The 24879-nt window shown below is 39.0% G+C and overlaps 1 long non-coding RNA gene across 2 annotated transcripts in view; it reads left to right on the top strand.

Moving 5' to 3' along the window:
- Window positions 1-246: 246 nt before the first annotated feature.
- LOC138752485 (uncharacterized) overlaps window positions 247-24879 on the top strand; it is a 189466-nt gene continuing 164833 nt past the window's right edge. Inside the window, exons 1-2 of one of the 2 annotated variants that reach the window (XR_011350691.1) lie at window positions 247-352; window positions 7782-7880. This is a non-coding gene — a long non-coding RNA (uncharacterized lncRNA). Of the gene's footprint in view, window positions 353-7781; window positions 7881-23094; window positions 23290-24879 lie in introns of those variants that run through there. The other variant, XR_011350692.1, reaches the window with a different exon arrangement.

Below are 24879 nucleotides of genomic sequence, written 5' to 3'. Positions count from 1 at the left end.
ACTGCTGAGAGAGTGGGAGACGGACTGGGCATGTGCAGAAAATGATCTAAAAATTTCTGGACTTGGATGATAAACCACCACTGGAGGTGGTGTGAAGTGGAAGAAGAAAAAGGCCCAGAGCTTGAGTCATGGTCTGGAAGACAGATTAGAATGTTGGGATTTCAAAAAGGGATGAACATTCCAAAGGCAGCCAGAAGGATCCGGACCAAGCCAGTTGTTCCTTTCTCTGCAAGCAGCACAAGACAACTTCGAATTTTGTGCTCTCTCTCACACACAAAGAACTTTTGGCTTCAGTTTATCAAACAAACTGAATTTTGTTTATGATCTTTGCTTCGGTTGAGATCAAAGTTTTGTGAGTCCTGTGTGTTTTGTGTCTAAATTTTTCTGTTGGCTGGTTTGAAGTGTAGTTTAGACTTTGATTATGTATGTTATATTTAGGCTGGGGAATTTATTAGTTTTACACTGTTATAGAGATTTGCATAGTAACCAGTGGCATTGTTATTAAAAGGGGAGGGATTTTTTAAAAGTGAATATTTGTTAATAAAATAATCGTTCATCTTTACCCCTGTGTGATATGCCACCTTTGTGGTTGCTGGTTTCATCTTGTAACATAATACATTTTTTTTTTTCATTTCCTGTACATGCTCAGTATGTCTCCCACTCTCTCAGCACTCCACCTTCACCTTGGCTCTCTAAAGCAAACTGTCACTTTTTTAACATAAAACCACACAACACATAGGCCAATACACAACACAGAACTCTGTAACACTACTGATGAGAAAGTCAAGGATCCAATTGCACAAGGGGGTACAGAAGACTAGAGTTTGCAGCTTCTCGACTAGACCTGAGAGAATAATGGTGTTGAAGGTCAAGCTGAAGTCAATGATGAGCCACTGTAATCAACAATCTTGTTGTACGAGGCCCTTTGGGTAGGAGCGATCACAATATGATCGAATTCTCACTCGACATGGAGAGTGAAGAAATTAAAACCGAGACTAAGGTCCTGAATTTAAATAAAGGGAATTATGATGGTATGAGACGGGAGTTGAGTGAGATTGATTGGGTGGTGTTTATGGGGGGGGGTTGATGGTGGATAGACAATGGAAAGCTTTCACGGATCTAATGGAAGAATTGCAGAAATACTTTATACCGGTTTGGCATAAAAATAAACCAAAAAAGGTGACTCAACCGTGGATAACAAGGGAAATTAGAGACAGCATTAGGTCCAAAGAGAGAGCATATCAATTGGCCAAAAAAAGTACCAAATCCGAAGACTGTGAACAGTTCAAGATGCAGCAAAGGAGGACAAAGGGTTTAATCAAGAGGGCAAAAATAAATTATGAAAGTAAGCTTGCGGCAAATATAAAAACCAACTGCAAAAGCTTTTATAGATATGTGAAGAGGAAAAGATTGGTGAAATAGAGTAGGTCCCTTGCAGTCGGAATCAGGGGAATATATAATTTCTTTTCTTTCTTTGGCTTGGCTTCGTGGAAGAAGATTTATGGAGGGGGTAAAAGTCCATGTCAGCTGCAGGCTCGATTGTGGCTGACAAGTCCGATGCGGGACAGGCAGACACAGTTGCAGCGGTTGCAGGGGAAAATTGGTTGGTTGGGGTTGGGTGTTGGGTTTTTCCTCCTTTGTCTTTTGTCAGTGAGGTGGGCTTTGCAGTCTTCTTCAAAGGAGGTTGCTGCCAGCAGCTCCTGGATTTACTGGCTGTTATCGTTGAACCAGTCCTTGTTTTTCCTGGAGGAGAAGCCCAGTACCTCTTCAGTGGATTGCAGTATGGTAGTCTTCAGCTGATCCCAGAGGGTTTCAGGGGACGAGTCTGTGAGGCGGATTGCATCGTCGAGCTTTGCTTTGAGGTTTGCTTGGAAGTTGCCTCTCACTTCATCTGACTGCAGGTTTCCAACATTGAACCTCTTTCTAGGGGCTCTACTGTTCCTGGGGTTTGGCTTGAAGTGAAGGTTGAGCTTGCAGCGAACCAGCCGGTGGTCAGTGTGGCATTCCGCGCTGGGCATGACCCTGGTGTGGAGCACATCTCGTTTGTCTCTTTCTCTCACCAGGACGTAGTCCAGGAGGTGCCAGTGTTTGGATCGGGGATGCATCCAGGTAGTCTTCAGGATGTCCCTCTGCTGAAAAAGGGTGTTTGTAATGACAAGCCACTATTCTGCACAAAGCTCCAATAGGAGGCGCCCATTGTCGTTGCACTTGCCGACACCATGCTTGCCCAGGATTCCTGGCCAGGTTTCTGAGTCTTTGCCGACGCGAGCATTGAAGTCGCCAAGGATGACAACCTTGTCGGCTGTAGGGGTGCGTTGAATGAGGTTGCGCAGGTCAGTGTAGAACTTGTCCTTTTCTGCTGGTTCTGCCTGGAGGATTGGAGCATAGACACTAATGAGGGTGATGAGACGCTTGTTTTGAAGGGGGAGTCGCATGGACATGATCCGGTCCGAGTGGCCTGTCGGGAGGTTTTCGAGTTTGGAGGGAATGGAGTTCTTGACCATGAAGCCTACACCAGAGAGGCATCATTCATCGAAAGGCTTGCCAGACCAGTCGAGTGTGTAGCCTGCGCCGCGTTCTTGGAGGCTGTATACATCTGCCAGGCAGACTTCACTGAGAGCGGCTATGTCAATGTCAAGTCTGAGGAGTTCATGTGCAATGAGGGCAGACCGACATTCAGGGGAATAAGGAAATGGCAGACCAATTAAATTCTTACTTTAGTTCTGTTTTCACAAGAGAGAATACAAATAACCTCCCAAGGATGTTGGGAAACATAGAGACTAATGCAAGGGAAGAGCTGAAAGAAATCAGTATCTCTAACGACATGGTCTTGGGGAAATTGAAGGGATTGAAGGTTGATAAATCCCAAGAGCCTAATAATCTACATCCTAGGGAACTTAAAGAAGTGAACATTCAGATAGCAGATGCTTTAAGAATTATTTTCCAGGACTCGATAGACTCCGGATCAGTACCCATGGATTGGAGGGTAGCTAATGTTACCCCACTATTTAAAAAGGGGGGTAGAGAAAAAGCGGGGAATTATAGGCCGGTGAGCCTTACATCAGTAGTGGTCAAAATAATGGAATCCATTATTAAGGATGTAATAGCGGAGCATATGACTAGCTGAGAAGGGATCGGACAGAGTCAACATGGATTTACAAAAGGTAAATGGTGCTTGACAAATCTATTGGAATTCTTTGAGATGGTGACAGGTAAAATAGATGGGGGAGAGCCAGTGGATGTGGTGTACCTGGATTTCCAAAAGGCCTTCGATAAGGTTCCACATAAACAACTGGCATGCAAAGTCAAGGCTTATGGGATTGGGGACAAGGTATTGATGTGGATTGAGAACTGGCTGGCAGATAGAAGACAGAGAGTTAGGATAAACGGCTCATTTTCTGAGTGGCAGGTGACCAGTGGGGTGCCACAGGGATCTGTACTGGGATCCCAGCTGTTTACAATTTGCATTAATGATCTAGATGAGGGGATTCGATGTAATATCTCCAAATTTGCAGACAACACTAGCTAGGAGGGATTGTGTGCACTGAAGAGGGGGTCAGGAAGCTTCAGTGTGATTCGGATAAATTAGGGGACTTGGCAGATACATGACAAATGCACTACAATGTGGATAAATGTGAGGTTATCCACTTTGGTAATACAAACCAGAGGTCAGATTACTATTTCAATGGCAATAGATTGGGAGATTGGGAAGTGCAGAGAGACCTAGTGGTTCTTGTGCACCAGTCACTGAAGGCGAGCATGCAGGTACAGCAGATAGTTAAAAAGGCAAATGGTATGTCGGCCTTCATATCAAGAGGATTTGAGTATAGGAATAAGGTTAACTTACTGCAGTTGTAGGAAAAACAAGGACTGGTTCGACGAAAACAGCCAAGAAATCCAGGAGCTGCTGGCAAAGAAGCGAGCTGCCCACCAAGCTCACCTTACAAAGCCGTCCTGTCCAGAGAAGAAACAAGCCTTCCGTCACGCATGCAGCCATCTTCAGCGCAAACTCTGGGAGATCCAAAATGAGTGGTGGACTAGCCTCGTCAAGCAAACCCAGCTTAGCGCGGACATTGGCGACTTCAGGGGTTTCTACGAGGCTCTAAAGGCTGTGTACGGCCCCTCACCCCAAGTCCAAAGCCTGCTGCGCAGCTCAGACGGCAAAGTCCTCCTCAGTGACAAGATCTCCATCCTCAACCGATGGTCAAAACACTTCCAATCTCTTTTCAGCGCCAACCACTCAGTCCAAGATTCTGCCCTGCTCCAGCTCCCTCAACAGCCCCTAAGGCTACAGCTGGATGAGGTCCTCACCCAGGATGAGACATATAAGGCAATCGAACAACTGAAAAGTGGCAAAGCAGCAGGTATGGATGGAATCCCCCCCCAGAGGTCTGGAAGGCTGGCGGCAAAACTCTGCATGTCTAACTGCATGAGTTTTTCAAGCTTTGTTGGGACCAAGGAAAACTGCCTCAGGATCTTCGTGACGCCACCATCATTACCCTGTACAAAAACAAAGGCGAGAAATCAGACTGCTCAAACTACAGGGGAATCACACTGTTCTCCATTGGAGGCAAAATCTTCGCTAGGATTCTCCTAAATAGAATAATACCTAGTGTTGCCGAGAATATTCTCCCAGAATCACAGTGCAGCTTTCGCGCAAACCGAGGAACTACTGACATGGTCTTTGCCCTCAGACAGCTCCAAGAAAAGTGCAGAGAACAAAACAAAGGACTCTACATCACCTTTGTTGACCTCACCAAAGCCTTCGACACTGTGAGCAGGAAAGGGCTTTGGCAAATACTAGAGCACATCGGATGCCCCCCAAAGTTCCTCAACATGGTTATCCAACTGCACGAAAACCAACAAGGTCGGGTCAGATACAGCAATGAGCTCTCTGAACACTTCTCCATTAACAATGGCATGAAGCAAGGCTGTGTTCTCGCACCAACCCTCTTTTCAATCTTCTTCAGCATGATGCTGAACCAAGCCATGAAAGACCTCAACAATGAAGACGCTGTTTACATCCGGTACCGCACGGATGGCAGTCTCTTCAATCTGAGGCACCTGCAAGCTCACACCAAGACACAAGAGAAACTTGTCCGTGAACTACTCTTTGCAGACGATGCTGCTTTAGTTGCCCATTCAGAGCCAGCTCTTCAGCGCTTGACGTCCTGTTTTACAGAAACTGCCAAAATATTTGGCCTGGAAATTAGCCTGAAGACAATGGAGGTCTTCCATCAGCCAGCTCCCCACCATGACTACCAGCCCCCCCACATCTCCATCGGGCACACAAAACTCAAAACGGTCAACCAGTTTACCTATCTCGGCTGCACCATTTCATCAGATGCAAGGATCGACAACGAGATAGACAACAGACTCGCCAAGGCAAATAGCGCCTTTGGAAGACTACACAAAAGAGTCTGGAAAAACAACCAACTGAAAAACCTCACAAAGATAAGCATATACAGAGCCGTTGTCATACCCACACTCCTGTTAGGCTCCGAATCTACCGGCATCACCTACGGCTCCTAGAACGCTTCCACCAGCGTTGTCTCCGCTCCATCCTCAACATTCATTGGAGCGCCTTCATCCCTAACATCGAAGTACTCGAGATGGCAGAGGCCGACAGCATCGAGTCCACGCTGCTGAAGATCCAGATGCGTTGGGTGGGTCACATCTCCAGAATGGAGGACCATCGCCTTCCCAAGATCGTGTTATATGGCGAGCTCTCCACTGGCCACCGTGACAGAGGTGCACAAAAGAAGAGGTAGAAGGACTGCCTAAAGAAATCTCTTGGTGCCTGCCACATTGACCACCGCCAGTGGGCTGATATCGCCTCAAACCGTGCATCTCGGCGCTTCACAGTTCGGTGGGCAGCAACCTCCTTTGAAGAAGACCGCAGAGCCCACCTCACTGACAAAAGACAAAGGAGGAAAAACCCAACACCCAACCCCAACCAACCAATTTTCCCCTGCAACCGCTGCAACCGTGTCTGCCTGTCCCGCATCGGACTTGTCAGCCACAAACGAGCCTGCAGCTTACGTGGACATTTACCCTCTCTATAAATCTTCGTCCGCGAAGCCAAGCCAAAGAAGAAGACAGAGCCTTGGTGAGACCATACCTGGAGTATTATGTGCAGTTTTGGTCACCTTACCTGAGGAAGCATGTTCTTGCAATGGAGGGAGTGCAAAGGCGATACCTGGAATGGCAGGAATAACTTATGAAGAAAGATTGCGCAAATTGGGAATGTACTCGCTGGAGTTTAGAAGATTGAGAGGGGATCTCATAGAGACGTATAAAATTCTGGCAGGACTGGACAGAATGGATGCGGAAGGGATGTTTCCAATGATGGGGGAGTTCAGAACCCGGGGCCATGGTTCGAGGATAATAGGCAAACCATTTAGAACCAAGATGAGGAGGAATTTGTTTACATAGAGGGTGGTGAATCTGTGGAATTCATTGCCACAGTGAGCAGTAGAGGCAGGTTCATTGAATATATTTGAGGGAATTAGATATATTTCTTCCTTATAAAGGAATTGAGGGTTACGGAGAGAAGGCAGGGATGGGGTACTGAACTTTAAGATCGGCCATGATCTCATTGAATGGCGGAGCAGGCTCGAAGGGCTGAATGACCTACTCCTGCTCCTATCTTCTATGTTTCTATGTATGTATGAATTATTCTTTTTGAAGTGGTCTGTGGAGTGATTGTGACAAACTGCAGTGGGTAAAGATCTTTGCTTAGTTACATGTTAATTCTGCCCATGACCAGCTTTTCAAAGCATTTCATCACTGTAGAAGTTAGTGCTACTGGGCGGTATTTTTGAGGCAGCTCACACTAGTCTTCTTGGGTACCAGGATGATGCTGCCCTTTTGAAGCAGGTTTGGACTTCTGACTGTCGTAATGAGAGGTTTAAAATGTCCGTGAACACTCCAGCTAGTTGGTTGGCGCAGATTTTCATTACCCTGCCAGGTACGCCATCAAGGCCTGACACCTTGCGAGGGTTCACCCTCTTAAATGATGTTCTGAAATCACCCTTAAGGACAGAGGCAGGGACATTAGCTTCCTTCAACAAGTAATTGGATGATTACATGGATGGGAGGGAGTTAGAGAGACTGAAGGAGGGGAACACATTATTTGCCATGAACAACCTGGGCCTGTAGACCTGTTTCTGTGCTTTACGACTGATTCAAGATACAAAATCTTATATTTGCCATCATGATTCTAATTTACTTTAACAGATCTGATCTTTGAAATTTGGCTCTTTTTGGCAATAGCACAAATTGAAATCTTTGGATTCTGTGAAATATGTATTGTGTGGATATTTTTAAAAAAAAAAGGTTATTTTACCTCTCTGAGTTTGTGACAAACTATTCCATGTTGTTGATACTGAAGTTTTAATGTCAAAATGGACCATGTTACTGCTTGCCTCTATGGAAGTAAGCCATAATACTGTCATAAAGAAACCTTGTTAATTTGATTCAAAACTGGTTTCAGTCCCTGAGAAAGAAAAGGCATTGCACACAAGGCATTGAGTAGAAATGACTTGATGCATATCTTCTGCTCTTGTGGGCAAATTTGGACAAAGAGATATGGTCACATGAGGCGAGGTTGATCTTTTTAGATAGGATTGCAAAATTTGTTCAAGCAGTAGTGTTGTAAAACTTTAGTATTCACATGAATAAGTATATTCAAGGCTGGCATTGCTTTTGGACAGTAGGGAATCAGAGACTTCTGATTAAATATAATTGGCCTGAAATTTCTGCTTTATATCTCTTTCCAGAAATGCTGAGTAACACCAGAACATGAAAGTTATTGAGTTGAACAGCACAAATATGCCCTCGCGTGCATCTCATCTATGTGGATCAAGTAGGTCATCTGAGTAAGTCCCATTTACCTGCATTTGGCAACAATTGCCCTAAAACATTCCTCTCTAATTACCTGTCCTAATGTACTTACATACCATAATTATACTGAATGTGGTGGTACACTATTGTATACTGTTACTTGGTTACTGGCATTGTGTATATGCCTGGTTTATATGTATGGGTGGCCCACCTTCCCTGGGTGACTTCAGCCCCTGGAATCCCCTAATAAAGGCAGAAAGCCAAGTCCTGGGATCAAGCCAAAACAGGAGCATGGTCCAAGTCTTATGGTATTAAAAGCCTGTCATCCTGCAACTCCAATCTTTTGTTATTATTGAAAGTGTATCAATTTTAATACTGTAAGACTTGGGCCAAGCTCTTGTTCTGACTCAATCCCAGGACTTGTACTGAGGGAGGAACTTGGATTACAGGCCTTTACTAGAAGAATCCGGGGTGGAGTCACTGAGGGAAGGTGGGCCAGCCATACTTATGAACCAAATATATACACGGTGCCAGTAACTAAGTAACAGTATATGGTGGTATATCACCATACCCAACTCCATAGCTTCCTCTGACAGCTACCATATAGGGACTGTCCCATTTGTGGAAAGAGATCCCTTTACATCTTTCCCCCCCTCAACTTTTACTAATCACCTCTACTTTAAGACTCTCCTACCTAGTCATAAAAAGACTATGGCTCCTTATAATTTGATACATTTCTGTGCTATATAATACTTCTATATTTGGTACTGAGTGTAGTCTCAATCTCCTGCTTCAATAGATAAAGGTCCAGGGACTGTGTGGCACTGTGAGCCTCACATGTAATTGAGCTTCACTGACCAACAAAAGCTAGAAAAGTAAAGGAATTATTAGTAACAACGCTGCCATAAGACAGATAGAGTTACGTTTGGTGTCGCCCAGTTCCAATTGCAACATGTGTGGAAGAGATGCAAAAGGGTCCCTTCAAAGTAATTGAGTGTTCAGGGATGTGTCTCCAGTGCTCCCATAGCCTCTGCAGTGGAACAGACACTGTTTGATTTGTCAGCAACCTGAGCTCCAGATCCAAACCTTGGACATTATCAGGAAGGCTTCTGCCCCTGAGGGCCTTTGGGACCCTTCTTGCCTTCAGCACCCTCTTGACTGATTCCAGGTTCCCATGAGCCAATCTCCAGCAGCCTGCAGCCCTTGTGGGTCCTCAACCTGTAAGTTGTTCCCAGCCTGTGAGGGTCCCTCAGTCGCTGAGCCCTTTGCTAATCTGCTGCCATCGTTACCTTCCTGTAGGGTCATCTCCTCTGCTTCTCCTCAATTGGGGTTGGGAAAGGGGGTATTCTCATTTCTGGTGCCCTATGGTGGACAACTGCTCCCCGGAGTCTGCAACCCCTTGTGGCAGCTTCTGGACTCAGGCACTTCCCTCTGTGGTTGCAGGATTTTACTTACAAACACCCATAAGCTCCTTTAGCAGGTCATTTAAAGCATGTTTGGAAGTGCTAGCATTAGGACTGGGCAGATGCACCTTTTGGAGTACAACAGTTTCTCCACTCTCTTCTCTCCTGTGTCCACACCAGTGGCAGCTCCAGCAATGGTGGAAAATGGGATCATATGGGATTAGCGCAAATGGATGCACAATGGTTAGAGTAGATTCCTGGGTCACATTTTCATGCAATGTGTCTCACTTGATTAGGAACAGGTCTTCCAAAGGATCACCAAAGAAGAAGATTGAGAGTGGTCACCCATTAATTATAAAAGTTGAAACAATATTTTGCATGATTTGGAACTTTCATTGACATACTTTACATGTAAGAGACAAAGGTTCATTGTTTACCATTGTCTGTTTGGTTGCGAGTATCAGCGGCATCCCAGGGTCCAGAGGCTGCGCACGTTTAGTATCTTCCACTGCACAAATGCTATGAACTTTGGCTGGCACATATGCAGGGGTTGCACGCAGTTGGGGCAGTTAATTAGCCTGTGTTGACTATAATAGCAGAACAGATGGTGGATGAGTGAGACTCTGATATTTTCTATTGACTGTTGCATGTTGTTCGTTAGATGTTGCACGTTATGTGACCAGAGACTGGTCATTACCACATAGAGTCCTTTTGTGTTAAGTAATAAACAATTAAAATGCATCTGGACTTTCAGAAATTATTCGAATACATCACTTGGCCTCAGAGAGGCTTTTTAATGAATAATAGTTGCTTCAGTACATGTTTTTAGTACCCTGCGCATCTGTACCATATAGAATGGGCTGACAAATCCAGAAAATACTTTTATCAATGTGAGATGGAATACATGGATTTTCTGGACAAAAAGCTGGTCAAATTGAAAGGCTTAATTAGTTTTGTGCTAGTAAATTAGTATACTAAGTACGAACATAATTATTGTCAGATAGTAATTATTGGCCTATAAATCTATGATATTTATTTTGCTGGAAAATTATGCTGCACCAATTACAGTATGGGCTACCTTTACAATATTCTTGATCTTGTATGTCTAAGTTTGGTTATATGTTTTGAATTTATTTTAGTCATTCATTTATGAATTTATAGTATTTTAACACAATTTGATCCTTTGATCATTCAGTGTTTATTTTTATTCTGTGTTTGCTTCCACATCAACTTAAAATCCTTCACTTGTAGCTGAAGTAAATTCACTTGTGATTATGGGAAAAATGTCCTTGTCATTTGGAATAAATCTTTTCCATTGTCTCTTTGTGCCACTGTTAATTTCACACCCTATTTGATGCTTACTCTGCCTGTAATTTTTATTGTCTATCAATCATATGGAATGCTTATTTATACTGTTCCAACACTGAAAATGATACAAGGCTATGTTAAGTATTGGTGCATTCCCTTCATTGATAGTTATTACTTCAATTTGTTCATTGGACTCTTACCCTCTAACCTACACAAAATCCAATTCACACAAGCCACTGACCCACATTTTATCTTCACTGAGTCATGCTCCTGTATCAGTCTTGGCATTGAAACCTCCATTAAATTTTCATCCTTCAGTGCAGAATCTTCACGCTACTTGAAATGGTTACAGAAGATGATACATTCAAGGGGAGACAAAATCCATACCAGAGGGTGAAGTAAATGAAATAAAGTACATTTTGAATTCACTTAGCAGGTTTCATGTTCTTTCAGGATGTACCAAAATTCTCTGTCATCAATTAGAATATAGGAAAGACTGCAATCATTTTCTGCATTGCATGATTTGCTTCAGAAATATTGATTGAGAAATAAATAATGGACAGACACAGGGGATGTCTTGTTTGATCTTCTTTGAAATATGGTCATGGAATCTTTTGCCTCATCTTGAGGCATAATGGAGCAGCCTAATGTCTTATTTGAAAGTTGACATTTTGAAATAAGTATGTGACTAAAATAAGCATGAGTAGGCTGTATGGCCCCTGAAGTCTGTGTTGCTAATTAATTAAACCATGGCTGCTTTTATCTGTTGCATCAATTTGTGATCTCTTGAACTCGACTGATCTCTCTCTCTCTCTCTCTCTCTCTCTCACTCTCTCTCACTCTCTCTCACTCTCTCTCACTCTCTCTCACTCTCTCTCACTCTCTCTCACTCTCTCTCTCTCTCTCTCTCTCTTTTCCCCTTCCTTTCAACCCTTTGGAATTTCAGAGATTAGCTCCTCTGCACAGAGTTGTCCATATGCACCTCAGTTTTGGGCTGCTTCTGCAGTATAAATTCAAGATTCTATTTCTTGTAATGTACACAAAACAGTTTTTTTTTCTTTTATTCGGTGTGATAGTACAGATTCTCTCACCAATGTGTATATGTACAGACGGTAGTGTAGGATAACTGTGATTGGCTGAGAGCATAACCACACCTACTGGCAGGTCTTCAAAGGGTTGCTCCTGGGGGGGCGTGGCAAGATGGCACAAGGAACAGACATGCCTTCCAGTCCTCTCCTGACTCTAACTTACTGTTTTGTCTTTAAGTGCCCGTTAAAACTTTTTAAAAAGTTTATAAATAGTATGAGGTGTTGAATTAATACGTAATGGTACATTTGTTAAAAAATAGTAAAAGGAAACATCAACAGATTGTTTAAAAAATTATATTTTCTGAAATTATCTGAGCCTGCTTGTTTACAAAAAGCCACGCCTCAGCATGAAATGGATCCAGGAAGAATTTGGCATTGGAACTCCACATTGAATCGGTAGGTCTTTCTGAAGATTGTTCTCAGCAGCCTTTAGAACAAAGGGCTGGCCGGGTGCCAGTATTTCAAACAACATCTACTGTGAGTGTTGTTACTGAGACTTTGCTGAATTAGCTGGGGCGCCACCAGTTGGAGAGTTAAAGAGTTGTCATTTGACTGCTACACCACCAATTACAACAGCTCTTCCAGATACTGACGTAACGAAGCTTTTAAAGGAGGTTTGGATCAAAGATAACATAACAATTACAGCACGGAAACAGGCCATTAGGCCCTTCTAGTCCGCACCGAACCAAACACCCCTTTCTAGTCCCACCTCCCTGCACAATGCCCATAACCCTCCATCTTCTTCTCATCCATATACCTGTCCAACCTTTTCTTAAATAATACAATTGACTCCGCTGCCACTATTTCTCCCGGAAGATCATTCCACACGGCTACCACTCTCTGAGTAAAGAAGTTCCCCCTCATGTTACCTCTAAACCTCTGCCCCTTAATTCTTAACTCATGTCCTCTTGTTTTAATCTTTCCTCCTCTTAACGGAAATAGTCTATCCACATCCACTCTGTCTATCCCTTTCATAATCTTAAATACTTCTATCAAATCCCCTCTCAACCTTCTACGCTCCAAAGAATAAAGACCTAATCTGTCCAATCTCTCCCTATACTCTAGATACTTAAACCCAGGTAACATTCTGGTAAACCTTCTCTGCACTCTCTCCACTCTGTTTATATCCTTCCTATAATTAGGCAACCAGAACTGCACACAGAACTCCAAATTAGGCCACACCAACGTCTTATACAATCTCAACATCACCTCCCAACTCCTATATTCAATGCAATGATTGATAAAGGCCAGCATACTAAAAGCCCTCTTCACCACCCTATTCACGTGAGTTTCTACCTTCAGGGAACGATGTACCGTTACTCCTAAATATTTCTGCTCTTCTGTATTCCTCAATGCTCTCCCATTTACCACGTATGTCCTATTCTGATTCTTCTTACCAAAATGAAGCACCTCACACTTATCAGCATTAAATTCCATCTGCCATTTTTCAGCCCACTTTTCTAAGCAGCCCAAATCCCTCTGCAATCCTTGAAAACCTTCTTCATTATCCACTATTCCACCTATCTTAGTATCGTCTGCATATTTACTAATCCAATTCACCACCCCATCATCTAAATCATTAATGTATATAACAAACAACAATGGGCCCAATACAGATCCTTGAGGCACACCACTAGTCACCGGCCTCCAACCTGACAGACAATTATCCACTACCACTCTCTGGCCTCTCCCTTTCAGCCAATGTTCAATCCATTTGACTATCTTAAAATTTATACCTAAAGACTGCACCTTCCTAACTAACCTTCCATGTGGTACCTTATCGAAGGCCTTACTGAAGTCCATATAGACAACATCCACTGTGCTACCCTCATCCACATTCCTAGTCACCTCTTCAAAAAATTCTATCAGATTGGTCAAACATGACCTTCCTCCCACAAATCCATGTTGAGTGCTCCTGATCAGACCCTGTCTATCCAGATGTTTATAAGTACTATCTCTAAGAATTTTCTCCATTAATTTACTTACCACAGACGTCAAACTTACAGGCCGATATTTGCCAGGCTTCCTCCTTGAACCCTTTTTAAATAACCCTAATCATCAGCCTCCTGACACTTCTGGGGGGTCTGAGGCAGGGGCTCTTACACGAAGTCAAACTGCAAGAAAAGCTACTAAATTAAAAGAAGGGATGGAAGGTCCTCTGATTCCACAAGAACAGCAGGATCCCACCATGTCTTGATCTACTTATGTTGATATACTTTTCAAGAGTCTTGAACATAAGATATTTTCTTCAATGATGCATTTAGGTGATTCTATGAATAATCTTATTTCTAAGATTAATGCATTGGTGGATGTCAATATTCAACAGATGGCTGATTATGGAGCTTTTAAAGTTGAAACTATTGAAAGACTTGAGATGTGTGATCAAGGATTATCTGATGTACTAGATCAATTGCAAGATGTGAATAAAACAATTGAAACGCTACAGATTCAGAATAAAAAAAATTAGCAAAAAGGTTGATTATTTGGAGAACCAATCCAGACGGAATAATGTGAAAATTGTCGGCTTGCCAGAAGGCATAGAAGGGCCAGATCCAAGAAAATTTTTCACTGAATGGATTCCACGAGTGTTGGGACAAGATAAGTTTCCTGAAGGTTTAATATTGGAACGGGCTCATAGAGCTTTGAGAAGGAGACCTTTTTCAGGACAGAATCCAAGACCTGTTCTGGTTCACTGTTTAAATTACTGTGATAGAGAGACTATTTTACGTATGGCTATTAGAAATGCACAGCAAAACAGATCTCCTTTGATGGTTCAGAGTAATTGTGTTTTCTTCTGTCCGGATTTGAGTCAGGAAATTATGTTTCAACCACGTGAATTTAATTCTGTGAAAGAATTATTGTGGAAAAAAGGATATAAGGCAACATTTAGATACCCTGCAGTACTGAAGATTTTTCAGGATGGATATCAACCAAAGTTCTTTGATAATCCTAAAGAAGCTATGGATTTTGCTCAGTCTCTACCAATTACGCAATTCCAGGAATGACGTAGTCCTCCACGGTCTCCAAAGAGGACAGAGCTGCAAGAAGGAAATCTGATTTCTGGAAGAAATGGAAGAAACGGTGGTCGCAATGGCAAAGTTGATTTTAAAAAAATAATAATTTTTTTTAAATTATTTTTTGTTGAGAAGATTTCAAATAGTGATGGGAGTTGGGAGAGGGAACTGTGTGGGCATCAATTTCCAGAAGTCATCAGCTACGTGTGAGTTAGCTCACACCCAATATTTTGGGGGAGTTACCGCATTAGGCGGTTTAAACAGGAGGAGGTAATTGTGACCTCCGACCTGTTTGTTTTCTTTTTAATTTTTGGGTTAGGGAGTGAAGCTTTTTTTAATTATATTTTTTAAATAATTTTTTTTATATATAACTTTTTTTTAGTGTTTGGTTGTAATTTCAAAGGGGAATTAAGGGTTTTTTTTTCCTTTGGGAGGTTTCTTTTTTTCTTTGTTTTTTTTTTGTTGTGTTTTATTGAGTGTAAGAAATGTCTAAATTGAAGTTTGCTTCTCTTAATGTTCAGGGTTTAAATAATCCTATTAAGCGTAAGAAAGTACTTGCTTATTTAAAAAAATTAAAAGTTGATGTTGCTTTTTTACAGGAAACTCATTTAACAGATAAGGAACATTTGAAACTCAAATGTGAATAGGTTGGGCAAGTTTTTTTTATTCCTTGTTTAATTCTAAGGCAAAAGGTAATTTTGGTACACAAGAATCTACCATTTCAGTTACAGAATGAAGAGAAAAATGGTGGAAGATTATTAAAATTAAATTGTACAATCTTTAATGAGGCATGGACTTTGCTTGATGTTTGTGCTCCTAATGTTGAGGATACAGCTTTTGTTGTGGATATGTCTTTATTACTTGGACAATCAAACTCTAATGTGATGATTTGGGGAGATTTGAATGTGGTGTTGGAGCCTTTATTGGATAAGTACCCAAGAGTAACTAAGAAGTCTAAGATGGCAATCCAAGTGACTACTATGATGGCAGATTTGAATTTAATTGATATTTGGCGAAGAGTTAATCCTACAGAGAAAGATTTTTCTTTTTATTCCTCACGACATAATTCTTTTTCTAGAATTGATTATTTTTTAATATCAGCACATTTGCAGGATAGGGTTACATCTGTGGAGTATAAGGCTAGATTGGTTTTGGATCATTCACTATTATTATTAGAATATTTGAGTTCACAAGATGTTCAGAAAGCTTCAAGATGGAGATTTAATACTATGCTATTGCAAAAACCAGAATTTATTAGTTTTTATAAAACAGCAAATTTAAATTTTTATTGGTATTAACTGTAATTCTGTTTCTAGTCATTTTGTTTTATGGGATGCAATGAAAGCTTTTTTGCGAGGCCAAATGATCAGTTATGCCTCTAAAGTAAAGAAGGAGAGAATTAAAGAGATTGAAGACTTAGAGGAAAAGATAACTGCTACTGAAAAAGAATTTCAAAAACATGCTACCGAAACGCAAAAGAATCAGTTAACTAATTTAAAATTTAAATATAATGAATTACAAACATATCGGTTTGAATGTTTAATGAATCGAACTAAGCATAAGTTTTATGAATGGGGTGAGATAGCTCATAAAGTTTTGTCATGGCAATTAAAAAAGGAACAATTATCTAGGATTATACCAGCGATTAGAAAGCAATCAGGTATTACTTTTAATCAAAAGGAGATTAATTAGGAATTTTGTAATTTCTATAAACAATTGTATACTTCAGAATGTAAAGATGTAACTGGAGACGCAATAGATTCCTTCTTGGAAAATATTAACTTGCCACAATTGAATCAAGAAGACAGACAAGAGTTAGATAAACCTTTTACGGAAGATGAAATAGAAAGGGCAATAAGAGACATGCCGAATGGAAAGGCACCTAGTGAAGATGGGGTTTCTATAGAGTTTTATAAAGTTTTTTTATGCTGATGTATCGTCTATTTATAAGGATGTATTACAACAAACTTACAATACTTTTCAATAACCTGAGTCTTGTTCTAACACAAAAATTACGATTATACGAAAAAAAAGATAAAGTCCCTTTTCAGGTTTCTTCTTATAGACCAATTTCATTGTTAAATGTAGATTATAAAATTGTAGCTAAAATTATGGCTAATAGATTAGCTCAATATCTGCCTAAAATTATACATGGTGATCAAACGGGATTTATAAAAAACAGGTATGCGTCAGATAATATTTTACGGTTAATAACCTTGATAAATAAATCTAAATTTCAGTTGAATTATCCAATAGTGGTTCCATTGAATGCAGAAAAGGCTTTTGATAGAGTGGAATGGAAGTTTCTGTTCAAAGTACTTGAGAAATTTTGTTTTGGTTCTTCATTTATTGGGTTGATAAAGGCTTTATATAATAGCCCAAAGGCTAGAATTGCTGTTAATGGCCAAATTTCAGAATCTTTTAGTTTGACAAGATCTACTAGACAAGGATATCCGTTGTCCCCTGCTTTATTTGCTATAGTTATTGAACCTTTAGCACAATTAATACGTCAAAATGAAAATGTTAAAGGTATGAGAGTTCTGAATGAGGAATACAAGATTAATTTATTTGCTGATGATGTTTTATTATATTTGGTGGATCCGGATATTTCTTTACCTGCAATTCAAGAATGTTTAGAAATTTATGGCGAATTATCTGGTTACAAAGTAAATTGGGATGAAAGTGAAATTTTGCCAATTTGTAAAGGTGATTATTCAGTATATAAAAATATTACAAATTTGAAGTGGACTACACAAATTAAATATTTAGGAATTAATGTTAATACAGAATTTCAAGAATTATATTCAATTAATTATTTTCCTTTAATAAAAAGGATTAAATTAGATTTGATTAGGTGGAGGGATCTACCTTTGGGTTTACAGGGAGGATTAATACCATAAAAATGAATATTTTTCCTAGAATACAATATTTGTTTCAATCAATTCCTTATTTTAAAAAAAAAAGTTTTTTTTTAAGGACTTATATAAAGTGATTAGAGAATTCTTATAGAAGGGAAAATTTCTGAGAGTAGCAATGAGAAAATTGATGTGGGATTTTCAATTTGGAGGTTTAAGATTACCGAATTTTCAGCATTATTATGAAGCAGCTCAATTCAAATTTTTTAGTGCATTAATGAATATGGACAACCCACCTAGTAAAGATAGAAATGGCGGTTATTTTAGAAAAATTTCCTCATGAGTTTTTGTTTCAATGGAATAAAAATTTATTACGAACTTATGATGTCCCAAAATTGAAACATTTATTGAATTTATGGACAAGTAAACTTAAAAAATTGGGACTTAAAAATATATATTCTGGAAGATTGCCATTATATAATAATCAACTTGTTCTTTTTACGGTCTCCAATGCCACTTTGAAACAATGGGAAAAGAAGGGAATAAAAAAAATTATCTGATTGTTTTACTGAGGGTTGTTTTTGTTCCTTTGATGAATTACAAAAGAAATATGGTATTAGTGCAAATTCTATATTTGTATATTATCAATTAAGATCTTTTGTAAAACAGTTATGTGGTTGACATATGATTTTATTGCCTGAATCTAGTTTTGAAGAATATGTACTTTCAATACCAAAAAAGGGATATATATCTGATTTGTATGTATTTTACAAGAAATTGATAGTAAAAAAGACTGGGATAAAGATAAGTTGAAATGGGAAAAAGATTTAGGACATAAAATAGCTGAAAAAGCTTGGATGGGAATCTGTCAGAATAGTATTCGGAAATTAATTAATGCTAGACTAGCGATGATTAATTATAATTTTATTCATCAGCTATATTTAACGCCAGAGAAATTTAAAAAAAAATTGGTCTTAGTAAGTTGGATTCTTGTTTTCGATGTGATCAGACAGCCAATAATTTTTTGCATACTGTTTGGCTTTGTGTTCGATTGCAACAGTTTTCGAAAGGTATTCAATCTGTTTTTAACAGTTTATATAATATCCATCTTGTATTAGATCCCGATATATTTTTATTAGGGAACATGCAATCATTAATCGATTTAGGTTTAGAGGATTATCAGATTTCATTTATTTATTTAGCTTTAGTTGTGGCTAAGAAATGTATAGCACTTACTTGGAAAGATAAAAATATACTAACTTTAGATAAGTGGTATTTGGAAATGAAATTTTGTTTGACTATGGAAAGGATATCTTTTTCAATTCAGGATAAGATGTCTTTTTATGTTAAAGTGGACTCCGTTTGCTAATTATATGCATTTAAGTTTGATTTAAATATATGTTTAAGCGTGATATTTTAGTATTGACAATTCTTTTTGTTAGAATTTTTTAGGTTAAGTTTTATCTCTTTTTTTGTAAGTGGGTATTTTTTTCCATATATAATATTGTCAATTTTATTAACTCTTTACTCTTTATTTTTGGGGGGGAGGGTTGGACTAATTTTAAGTTAGACTATTAATATTGTGTTACAATTAACGGGGGGGGGTTATTTTGTGTAGTTTTCTGATGTAATATTGTAATCATACCTTTTTTTAAAATTTTTTTTCTATTTTTCTTTAAATGTAATTCTTTATTGTATTCATGTTATAAAATTTTAAATAAAGTCTTCAAAAAAGATTGCTCCTAGCATTCTGGACTGGTCAACATACATGTGAGTTAATGTAGTTAATAAAATCCTTGGTTTGTATCAACAAGTCTTTGGTTCTTTTGACGCGCACTACATTCGGTAAATATTGGGTGGTTCTGCATAATCCTTGTAATTGCAGTATACAAATGAAATCTATCACAAATGGCAACAGTTTGGATTCAGTGGTGCAAAAAAACCCACAATTTCCAAACCCAGGATCACCAATACATTGAGGAAAGAAAATAAAAGCACACAACTGCATGCAATGATCTTTATTGAATTACTTGGCTGAACAAGATGCAGATGGCTTTAATGAAAATCTCTCTTCGATGAAGGGAATGATACTGACTCAGTAAACTATTGCTACCTGCACATCTAAATGAAGGTTGGAACAGGTGGCAGTCCACTCATCACCTCCTAATACAGCCAATGTACTGAGAGGAGACCCTACAAAGAACAAAAAGGATTTCAGAGGATCATCAACTTAATTTGTGTCCTGTTTACTAGCATCGGCAAAGAAGCTCCCAGAAGTATATTAAAATGAAACTTTTCCTGATTTTCAAATTCAAGTTTATTTATCATCTCATTGCACAAGTGCAAACTGATCAAACTGTGTTCTCTGGTCCTTGGTGCAAAACACTGCAAATGCACATACAGATGTCGCACATACAGATAAACAATACAGATACAGGGTAGGTCTTCACAAATATTAAAAATATAAATATTATTGTTAAATAAATAGTTGAGTCATGACAGTTCATCAGTCATTCAGTATTCTCACTGGCTGTGGGAAAGAGTTACTTCTCGGCCTAATGGTTCTGGCTCTGATACTCCAGTATCTTTCCTTCAGGATTAGCTGAAAGATGCTGTTTGTGGAGTGGTAGGGGTCCTCACTGATTCTGAGATGAGAGCTCTTTTTAGACAACAATCTGGCTAAATCCTATCCATGGTTTGGGGGGGGGGGGAAATGGAGGGGTAAGACCCCAATGATCATCTCTGTTGCTCTTATGGTTCCATGGATTGACCTCCAATCTGTAACTCTGCACCAATCGTATCACACTGTGATGCAGTCAGCCAGGATACACTTGATAGAGCTCCTGTAGAAAGTTTGGCGGAATGATCCAGGTTTGATACTGGACAAATGCATATTATAGGTGAGCCCTGAGTCAGTATATAATCAACATCATGCCAATGGAAAATTAATAATTGGATCTTTTAATCATGGGGATGTATCCTGTTGTGCTACTTGCATTAGGTTCACATATATGATAGCGGCAAAAGATAGATAAAATAAATTCTCATGCTGAGAAATTCAACCAGATTAGATTATGGAAGAATGATGAAGAAAATAATGAAAAACAGCTAAGGCCGAGATCTATCATCATTAAATCAGAGTGAAGAGAAGTTGAAATGAATCAGAGAAAGCATTAAAAAAAATCATTGTGGTGTTGTCGAGTGTTTCAGATTCAACCGAAACCTAATGGGATTGGTTATAAAATATAAAGAATCATTGTTCACAATAAAAGCAAATGTTACAGATATTCAATTTTTCAAAAATTAACATTTAGTTTTACTATTTTCAGCAGGGAGAGTTTGTAAACAGCGTAAAATAGGTTGGATCAAGTTGACAGTTTTACATGGCCTTCATTCTCATTTTCACTTCAGCATTGTTTATGTGATATTTATTTTTAAATGGTCTATTTGCAGTTTAGATTCATTTGCTGAGAATCCATTTGTTATTTTAGCAAAATTAATTAATTGCAATGATGTTTGGCACTTTGAGTTATGATAATAAAGTTGAATAAATATTAACAGTAATCGAAAACTTAAACTTTAAGGTGATAGTTTAAGCATTTGAAAACAATCATGTTGCATTGATGAGATGTTGGTTGGAGCTGAATAATACTAAAGTCTGTTTATGGAATACTTCAGTACATATTGCCCACCACTTGTTATTACATTTTTTGCCTTGGATATCAATCATTTATGTTTTTCTTCCCATTTCTGCACTTAACTGATGGACAATTGTGTTATAGCCATCTTCTGGCAACAGCAATATCTTTGACATAATAGGTTCTACATGAATAGCACAAAAATTCCAAAATGTAATCAAAGAAAGGAAACTTTATTGACAAGTGTTATGACAGATGAGCAAAGGCTTCTCCAAGAGATGGCTTTATGAGCAAATGCAATTCTATACATTATTCAGCATTATTTGTTTATTGGTACAAATTAACTAAACATCTTTCATTTCAGCATCCCCAAAAGTCGATCTTTTTATTTAATAATTTGATCTATAGTTAAGATGGTGGAATTTTAGTCAGAGTAGAGGTCAGAAAAATCACGTGGACGCCTCAGGCCAAATATTCAGCTGCAGATCTCAGTGGGTCAGGACAAATTTTCAGCTGATATTGGTGTTGGGTTTGGCAGCACACACATCCGCAATTGAGCATCAACCAATTGGAAGATGTATCACAATCTGTCACTTTGATAGTTTCTAAATTTCTGATTTATGTTCTGTTTTACTGATTGCATCCTTCCTGAAAATGAACAGTGTGAGCCATCACACCCTAAACTATGCCAGACGAAACTGGTGAAACACACCAGTTTATATCTATATTAATGTGAGTCATGGATTCCTGGCAGAGAGAAGAAAAAATTGAGTTTTAATTGATTTAAGAATGTCAATCTGAATGTTTTAATTATTTTCAGTATAAAATTTTAAGATTTAATTGGATGTTTTCCCCTAATCTCATCAATTAAAACTATAGTTTAACATTTAAATCTTTGATATATCCTGAGTGAACATGAAAATGAGAGACATTTTCAAATATTTCATTTTAATGGCAGGTTTAATACCTCATGACCCAGAGGCTGGTGGTGTGAGTCTCACTATTGCAGACTTCATTCTTGATTCTGAAGCCAGCCACTTGTGTTGGAAAAAGCCCTAATGTCGCTTTGTCGAAATGCCACTGAAAGTTCCTAAATCTCATTAATAAATGAGGATATTTAAAACATCTGAAAAACATTTAGTTGACACAATGAATTTCCTGATTAAAAATATTTAAACTACTAATATCCTTTCATATGAATAATAGCTTAATTCACTTTGATTTATATTCTCAATCCAGGTTGATGATCTGGCTGTAACTGATGCATGCAACAAATTAAATGTGCTTACAATTCTGAGCTATGGGCTTTGTCTGCTAGAATTGTTCAAGATCTATGTTAAGGAATGTTCTCATTTTGTAAACATGATGCCTTCTCAAATGCAATGCCTGTTTTAGCCAGCAATTTAAGGCATCAGCGACAGATGAAGAATTCAAGATATTTTCAAGAGGATGGCTATTTAATAGACAAAGAAGTGAGCTATTATTGAAGGAGCTTTTGAATTTTACTGACAGAAAACATGGATGTTGTTCTTTTGTTATCTTTCACACTGAATTTTGGGAGCATTGAAGTATCATCGTGGAGCCTGGATGTAATGTTGTTTACTTTGAATATCTGATTGTGACATATTCTTTTGAGTCATTAATCAGTGATTTGCTATACTCGGGGCAATTCAGTATTTTCACTGGAAAACTTAATTACCAGCCCCTGAGAGGTGAATTCAGTAAGTCAAGATTTGTGTGTGGGAGTCAGGGATGTGTGGAGAAGAGAGGTGGCCTTGCCAATAGGGATATGGTTCCTCTCAAAAATTAAACATATTAATAATTTGCATAATGTAATATTACAAAATTATTATTAATTGTTCTTCATCCAATCAGCTTTGAGCTGCTGCCTTGTGCCTTTTAAATTCTAACTATAATTGTAGTATTAAGTTGAGTGATGCTTGGAAAGCAGCCACCAAGTATTTTCATTCTCAACAATTTACTCAACTTTATTGTCAAGCATGGAGATGACACGGAGGCCAAAGTACTTAGACATTGACCCAGCTCACCAACAGCTGCCAAGGAATGACAATACTGACGTATACATTGACGACCATGGGGACAAGTTACCAAACAAGTATAGAACACTATTAGGCTATGTGAGTGGCAATGTTTTCAAGCACATAGAAAGATGTGAAAATTTTGACTCAGCTATCTCTACTTTGGGCAATTTAAATGTGAAAACTCCCACTCAGGTTTTTGCCAGACATTTACTGGCTACCAGGTGGCTGAAGATGAGAGAATTGTTATGTCTCTGTGTGGCTTTTATTAGCAAAAGACAGGAGCTCTTCATAGGTGGCCGACCAGTCCGGAATGATCCGACCTGGCTAGGGACACAACCCTTTAAGGCCCAGACAATAGGCGTGGCTTAGCTCTCAGCCAATTGCTGTAAGCACAGTCTAGATACAGTAACTATATACCCTATGTACATTGGTGATAGATCTGTACTATCACACTCTGTTACTTGGGAGGCTTCTTAAATAGCATAGAGATGTAATTTTCAAATAACAGAAGAGATTTTACTTACTGATGCATCCACCATCTCAGGAAACTCTTTACATGTATGCATATATCCCATAGTGATGCACTACAATGAGAAGGGTCTATTCCTATATGGTTACAAAGTAGTTCACATTATCCTGACTATATAAAGCATACCTCCTTCTCAAGATAAAGAAAAATGTAATGTTCTTAATCACTTTATTTCCAGTGTAACTTAAGTAACTGAACTTGTACACTAGTTCATTTACACAACTATTTTTAAACAGTTCTTATCAATATCACACTGGTGGCAGAAATTTTGAAACTATCAAAGTGACAGATTGTGATATATCTTCCAATTGGTTGATGATCAATTGAGGATGTGTGTCCTGCCAAACCCAACACCAATATCAGCTGAAAATTTGTCCTAACCTGCTGAGATCTGCAGCTGAATATTTGACCTGAGGTGTCCATGCGATTTTTTTTTTTTTCTTTTTTTAAAATTATTTATTTTTTTCTGATCTCTACTCTGACTAAAATTCCACCATCTTCGCCACCTTGTGGAGTTGGTCCCGACCATTGGGCTTTGTGTTGCTGGTATGCGTGTAGGTGGTGTAGCTTCTTGTGCTTCACCTGACAACTGTTGTGTTGATGTTGTGGTCTCTTCACTTGATACCTCACTTTATATAGGTGTTGCAGGCTTTGCTGGTATTAAAGTTTTCTTCTTAATAACATCTTGTGTCAGCCGGATGTGAATTCTGATCCTCCTCAGCTGGTTGCTAGAATCTGTCTCGACAATATATAATCTTGATGATCTGATTATCTTTGCTGGGGTCCATGCTTGCAACATTGGCTCTTGAATATGCACATGCTGCCCTCTGAAGAGTTCTGGCAATGTTTGTGCCTGATTGATATAATGCTGGCGTCCTTCTTCTTGAGGAATAGCCAGCCTTTTGATAGCTTCCTGGTCTTCTGGAGGGGGTATTTTGCTTGGCAAAGTTGTTTTATATCTCCTGCCATTTATGTCAACCTTTAAAGGTGTTGCTCATAATGATAGAAGAGCTAGGTATGGGTCTTCTTTTGTTTTGCAACCCTTAACTAGTGTGCATTTCACAGTTTGCACTTGTCTTTCAATGAACCCATGACCTTTGGGGTAGTATGGGGATGACATAGTGATAACAAGCCCATACTCTGCAGCCAGCTTTCTG

This window comes from Narcine bancroftii, chromosome 1, assembly GCF_036971445.1.
Source record: "Narcine bancroftii isolate sNarBan1 chromosome 1, sNarBan1.hap1, whole genome shotgun sequence".
Classification (NCBI taxonomy): domain Eukaryota; kingdom Metazoa; phylum Chordata; class Chondrichthyes; order Torpediniformes; family Narcinidae; genus Narcine; species Narcine bancroftii.
The sequence above is the reverse complement of the archived record's forward strand: the minus strand, read 5'-3'. Positions and strand labels throughout refer to the sequence as shown.